Source organism: Ailuropoda melanoleuca, chromosome 14 (genome assembly GCF_002007445.2).
Source record: "Ailuropoda melanoleuca isolate Jingjing chromosome 14, ASM200744v2, whole genome shotgun sequence".
NCBI lineage: Eukaryota > Metazoa > Chordata > Mammalia > Carnivora > Ursidae > Ailuropoda > Ailuropoda melanoleuca.
In genome coordinates this window covers 56,860,283-56,867,373 of record NC_048231.1, presented here as the reverse complement: position 1 = coordinate 56,867,373, position 7,091 = coordinate 56,860,283, and the positions used below count along the sequence as shown (strand labels likewise).

The following is a 7,091-nucleotide window of genomic DNA, read 5'->3' as shown; positions in this document are numbered from 1 at the left end:
TTACATCGGAATCTGGGGATGTACTGTATGGTGATTAACATAATATAATAAAATAAAATTTAAAAAAATCAATATTAATCTTCTTTGTCAAGGTCTCATCAGCCATGATATGGCTGTCTTTTTTGGTTGTGTATGAGTTTACATAATGAAGAAATATAAAAATGCTCTAGCTTCGCCCATGTGTTGTTATATCTGCTATCTGTCTCAAATTGTTTAAAGTGATGAGGGCATAAATAGGTCTTTTGTGTTATTCTGCAAAGATTCCTCTGCCTAAAGTTTGTTATTCAAATAAAGTCATACTGTGGTTTTAGGATTGTATTAGTTAGTTTGAAAGCAACAGAGAATGTCTCTGGCCAATTTTAACCAAAGAACATTTATTGAAAGAATACCCAAGGATCACAGAATTGGTGAGAGACCAAAAGACATGGCTGAGTAGGCATGTAGAAGCAAACTATGAAAGAAACCAGTAATCATTTTGAGTACATTAAAATTAGAAACTTCTTCATAAAAATGTTACTTTCTAAAGAGTAGAAAAAAAATCTCAGCAACAGAAACAAATATATACAATGACCATAACTGACAATAAATTATGTAGATTATATTAAGAACTTAAAAATTGAGTATGAAAACACAAAACTCTCAATAGAAAAGTATATAAAAGAAATGAGCAGGCAATGCACAAAGAATGCAAATGTCTAGGTGACATATGGTAAGGGTACTGCTTATACACTGCTGGTGGTATTATAGGCTTGTTAAACAAACTTGTAGAGTGACTTGGAAATATCTGGTAATGCCAAAGAAACGTTCCACCTCTAGATATGAACTTTACACCAGCCCTTTATACATGTTCACATGGAGACATGTATAAGAACACTTATGGAGGCTTTTTATGTAAAGGCAATATTGAAAAACATAAATGTCCATAAATAGGAGAATTTGATAAATTATTTTTTGTATGCTCATATAATGGGGGATTATCAGAGGGAGAAAATTAAACTAGTTAATATGGATAAATTTTCAAAATATTATATTGGGTGGCTCAGTTGGTTAAGCATCCATCTTTGGCTCAGGTCATGATCTCAGGGTCCTGGGATCGAGCCCCACATCAGGCTCTCTGCTCAGTGGGGAGCCTGATTCTCCCTCTGCCTGCTGCTCCCCCTGCATGTGCTCTCGCTCTCTCCATCCCTCTTTCTGTCTCTCCCTCTCTGACAAATAAATAAATAAAATCTTTAAAAAATATTAAATTGAGCAAATTAAGTCATAAAACAATGTGTGGCATTTGAGCTGTGGACAAAAGCCAAAGCTGTTTCTTCTCTCTCAGGGAAACTTCAGCCTTGCCTTTAAAGCCTTCTGACTGATTAAGTCAAGCCCACCCAGTTATTCAGGATAACCTCCCCCTCTCCTCTCACTTAGGGTCAACTGATTAGGGACTCCAATTACCTCTGCAAAATCCATCCTCAGCACACCCAGACAGGGATTCCAATGAGCCACTGGGAACTATATCCTAGGCAAGTTGACATCTCAAAAAAGTCATTACAATGAGATTAATTAAATACTTAAAACTTTTATGAGTGCGATTGAGAAGCTAGAGTTTTCTATATCATCACCAGGCAATTTAGGGATGCAAACACATGGTAGATCGGAAGTGGGTACCTGATACTATTAACATCTACTGAGCATTCAGAAAATAATTATTGGATGAATGAATTAATATATTTGAGGGAGCAGCCCCTTGGGGGGCAGGTGTATTGTGCATAGGTACCTTTGTAAAGTTGTTGCTGGAGAGAATATAGTGAAAAGAACTTCAGGTTTAAGTATTTTCTTCAGGCTTCAGTCATGCTGTGACAAGAACAAGGCTTTCACAGTGTCTCCCAAACATTTCCTTTTAATCTTTTAATAATATTGCATCAGGGAAGAGTTTTTCCAGCCATTTTCTGTGTCATACCAGTACTTCATCAGATACTAATGGGTGTTCTGTGAAAACCGGGTTCCAAAGCAAAACAAATTTGGTAAAAAACAAAAACCCCCAAAACACCAGGATAAGTCAGGTAGCAACAAGTAAATCTTAGTAGCTTAAAACAACTAAGGTTTATTTCTCACTCACAAGTGTCCCTTGTGGGTCAACTGCAACCTCTGGTCTGTGTTGCTGTTTTTATTGAGAGAACAACTGGACAGAGAAGCCACTGGAAGAGTGGCATATGTTATGTGGCTGTGACTGAGGTGGAAAAGAGCCTGGCCAGCACCCATTGGCTCTTAATGTCCAGGTCTAAAAGTGACACATACACTTCTGCTCACATTTCATTAGTCAAATCAAGTTCATGGCCCAGCCTGACCTAAAGAGAGCAGACGAAATAAATGCTCCTGCTGAGAGGGAGACATTATATAGTCCACCACCCAGAGTAACCACAGAGCTTCACAGAGCCTAGAGAGTGCTGAGATGCATAATAAATAGCAATGAACACTGTGCATCTCCTGCCAGATCTACTGAGCACAGTATTAACCAATCTGCTAGAATACAGACAGAAGCTTTCCTTCTATTAACTAGAGGGCAATGTACTATAGGGAGTTCCATGCATGGACTCTGATGTCATGCTGCTTGGGTTCAGCTATCACCCCTGATTAACTAGTGACCTTGAGAAGAGTTCTTAACCTTCCTCACCTTCAGTTGCTTCAATAACATTTCTTATCTGATGGGTCTTTTAGGAGGATCAAATGCACATAGATCACTTAGTCACTTCCCGGCAAGTTATGAACTCCTAATCAAACTCAGCCAACATTTTATGGGGCAGTGGGGTTCTGAGGAGCACTGAAAAACATTGTTCTGGGGTTTTGTGTCATTAGTTCATGAAATAGAAGATTTTACTCCTCTTGCTTAAACATCAAAAGTTCTGTGTGTAATAGTAGGTAAGGGTCACATGACGAATTGATCAAAGCTGTTGAAGAAATTGGAATGAGCAAGACAAGGAGGGTGGCACAGGGAGAGAAAATGAAGGTAGTAGGGCAGCCGGAAAGACTGACCCTGGGAGCATTACATTTCCATTTTAGCTTGGAGAACGAGCAAAACTGAGTCTTTTGAATCTTCCCTTAAAACGTTCACTAAGGTCCATTCAGTAGAGATACAGTTCTAATAGAATAATAGTTGATTATTCTTTTATCATCAGAATGCTGAAAGTTTAAAAGGGCAATATGATAGTTGCTGGATGACCAGGACTCATACTGATTGAATGCTCTGGAAGCGCATTTTACAATCAGCCAATTGTGCCAAGCACCACCAGCTACATCACTATAGGAGTATTTGGTTTTTTTCCTACTGTTTTTATAATCTTTTCATGTCTGAAATAATAGGTAAGAGGTTAGATAAAAGTACCTAAATAGCAAAACTTACTAAGTTTTTGGAATATACTTAGAAGCATTGTTAATTTATCTCATTTAATCAACAGCTTCAAGATTTTTAATTATTTCTAAAGATTGAAATATACATGGCTGATTAGGAGTTGTCTTAAAGAATGTTGCTATACAGAGTTACTGATTCCTTTAATTATTATGGGGTGAAGACATTTTTGTACTGGAATAAATGAATAATTTCTACCTATTTAGAGTTTAAGATGTTGCTTATTTTTATGTGAAGGTTGATTAAAATTTCGTAATACTCTTATATAATTTCCAAATAAACAAAACATATTTCTTCCATTTCCTCAAAATAGGAGACCTAAAAAACTAAAATAATTTCTCATAAAAAAGAAGATATGCTTTCATTTAATGTCCATGGGTAAATTTCTCATGGAATTTACATTTCTGAACCAAGAGATTAACCTTATGGAATTGAATAAAATTGAATAATTTATGTAACAATGAATTTTCCATTGTTCCTGATTAACAATATGCATACCTATTGTACTCTCATTTTAGAAGTTTGAGATTCTCTTGAGATTTGGGGACTCAAAAGATTCTCCGGCAAGAAGAATCATAACAAGTGTCCTATTCTTTATCCATAAATCAATGTAAAACTTAATCATGCTACAGAAGGGACACCTCAGGTGATCTGGCTCTCTGACAGTCTTCAGCACCAATTGAAGACAAAACAATTGCTTCATTCTTTATGGAAATATGCAGTATTGTGTTATGGTTAGTAGAAGTTATTATTGTGTCTGACTAAAAAGTTAGTAGATATTATTGTGTTAGATAAACACTTGGAAGAAATCCAGATGCCTGAATGTATATTAAGCAAAATAATGCTGCACTGTCTATCTCTCAGGTGAAATAAGCTTATGAAGGATAATCCTTTTGAAGCCTCAGGGGTCAACTTTCAGTCAAGTATGTTATTGTGTTTTACTTTTTTTAGAGAAATTGTGACTATGTATATATACACATATATACATATAGTATATATATTTTGCACATGCTACATATTTTATATTTACTATATATATGAATTCCTAATATTCAACATTTATGGGCTAATAAATGAAGAAGATATTTACTCAGTTATCTCATACCCAAAGTTCATGCATTTTGGAAGAGACTCATAGGACTCTGTAATTCCTATATCACAGCAGGGGCTGGTTAAGAAACATAAGTTATAATTATTTGACTTTGTATCAAGTTTGAAACTCATTTTGAAACTTTCCTTTTTTTTTTTTTGGGAATGACACCTTTTTCTGGATGGACATTGAACCTTTTGAACTTGATCTATGTCAAGTACTTGGCCCTCTTTCCTCCTTCATTTCCCAGCAAAGCATAGGGTTGGTAAAGGTTTCAACCCTATGGGTGGACAAATTGACTAAATCTTCACTGGAAACTTTTAGCATGTATTCACCACGCCATACATAATGCATTGTGAAAGGATATTATCAAATTTATCCATATTTTTAAAATGATTGGTCAATGCTGAATGATAAATTAGGTGTTGAACACTATGATTTTGATCAGGTAGCATTTCTTTTTTGGTGGTGCATTCCATTAGCACATCCCAACACAAAGAGACCTCTCAGTGAACCAGCCTATATTTGACTTGCTGTCTATATCACACCTTTAATGCTTTGTTTTGTGAGTATTGGTGTGGGCATTTCAAACGTCTTTTAAGATTATTGGCATCTGGAAGGCAAGTCTGAGATTGTATACTTCTTTACATTTTTTAATGTTTCTTTTTTTAAAATTTTAAGTCAATAAATTTTTATTTAAGGAATTTTACATGTGATTCCTTCCACTGTCAATCACTGTAGTTCCTCCAAAGTCAGAATCATAATCTTCAAAACAGCCCTTTTTAAAAGAACGTGTATTCAATCACCAGTTGTCACTGTCAGTCCAGATTTCTCTCAGTTGGGCTTCTTTGACCTCCACTTGAATATGGACATACTTCAGAAATTCCTCACCTATAACTTTTGGGATCCAATTTCTTTACTTTAGGGCCCTAGTAGTCAAATTGTAGGAAGTATATTGATCACTATTTTGGCAAATGATCTAAAGTTATTGTTCCTTAGTTGTTCCTAATATTGAAAAGTCTTCTTCCACTCTACTCCATGAATCTAGCAGAAAATGTTACAGGTCTCATGGTCACCACTGCAACAAACTTGCTGTGATGGAAGCATAACCTGTGTCTCAGTATAGCCACATTAACAATTTCTGGACACCATGAATGACAGTAGCCATTTCCATCTAGAATGAGGCTTTGAATGTTTCTTCATAACACACACCATATCTTGAACAATAAAGGAACTTGAAAAACATTTGTTGAAGAATGAAACAAAAAAAGAGAAATGATAATTTATTCTTGAATTTATTCTAAAAGTTTCAATAAGATGAAAATTATATTTCATTTTAAATTTTAAAAAAGAACAAAATGAAGTTAAATGCAAATTCCTGCTGAAATGAAATTATTTTACTCCTAATGTAAACCCCAGATTATTTAAAGATCTAATGTGCCAGTAGGAAACAAATAGAAAGTAAAATATTCAGATTAAATACACTTTAATTTTAATTTACTTTTTTAAAGTTTATTTTAAATTTACTTTTAGAAGCTTAAGAATGAATTTATGTGCTTAAGTTAAATTTTGATTTTATGAAGAATGTCTCATGTTTTCTCATTACCAAGTAATTTTTCAAAAACAAATTCTGGGATTGATAGAGTTTGAGGATTTGGTGATAGATTCTGGGCTTGAAGCCAAAGCACTGGTCAAAGTGGGCTGTCCAAAGACATTGGAATCCTCTGCTTGTTTATTTCTTATGATTGAATCTCAAAACTGAGAAGTCAAAATGCAAGTATATTATGTTGGAGTGGTGAGGGATGTTGGCAATGAGCAGAATTAAGGATATTTACTAAGAATACTTTTGCAAGGAAAATATGAACAAAGCATATACTTGTTTGTTTATACAAATAGGATCTTCTATAAGGACATTGTTATAACAAAACCTGAATCTTAATGGAAGTAGCTTTTAATCTTTTTGATTTTCAGAATATTTTGAGAGCTTGAGGAAAGCTATTGTACCTGTTTCCATAAAAATAAGGAATACAAAAAATACATTTCATGAATCAACTTTATGGAATTCTTGGACTCTCCAAAACTCTTCCATTGGTCTGAGTTAAAAACCCCTTTCCTGTTTGACACACCTACTATGGAGAAGAAGCTAGATTAGATCACATATATGCTTCAGGTCTAGGAATTTAAATAATTCTTAATTCCTTTGATCTAGGCCAAGCTACTAATCTTTTCATCCTGTCTCACCAGTACAGGAGGAGGCAAAGAGAATTAGAATTAAGGGAAAAAATAGACTTCTTTCCATGATCTAGAGCATAGGCAGCCTATGGATCCCTTGTAGGTTTTCTTGAGGCGGTAGTGGTGATAAGGAGACATGGAGGAGGATAGATGACTGTTAGTTGCATAAGAGAAAATTACTCCCAGCAAGCAGGGTAGAAAACAAGAGAAATGTGAAAAGATTACTTCGAAATGGACATGTCATATAGCTGCCACATTATTTTAGTTCTGTCATGAACTAAAACTTTTTGATGTTAGCACCTTGACCCTGACCCATATTAATGCTTTTCGTTTTTCAGAGTGGAATACAGAAGATGGGAGAAGATTTCTTTGGTAGAT

The 7,091-nt window shown here is 34.9% G+C and overlaps 1 non-coding gene across 1 annotated transcript; it reads right to left on the bottom strand.

The window, feature by feature from the left end:
* Positions 1–5,533: 5,533 nt before the first annotated feature.
* LOC117796212 lies at positions 5,534–5,668 on the bottom strand. Its single transcript, XR_004620576.1, has one exon. It is a non-coding gene; the product is annotated as a small nucleolar RNA SNORA1 (small nucleolar RNA).
* Positions 5,669–7,091: the final 1,423 nt, after the last annotated feature.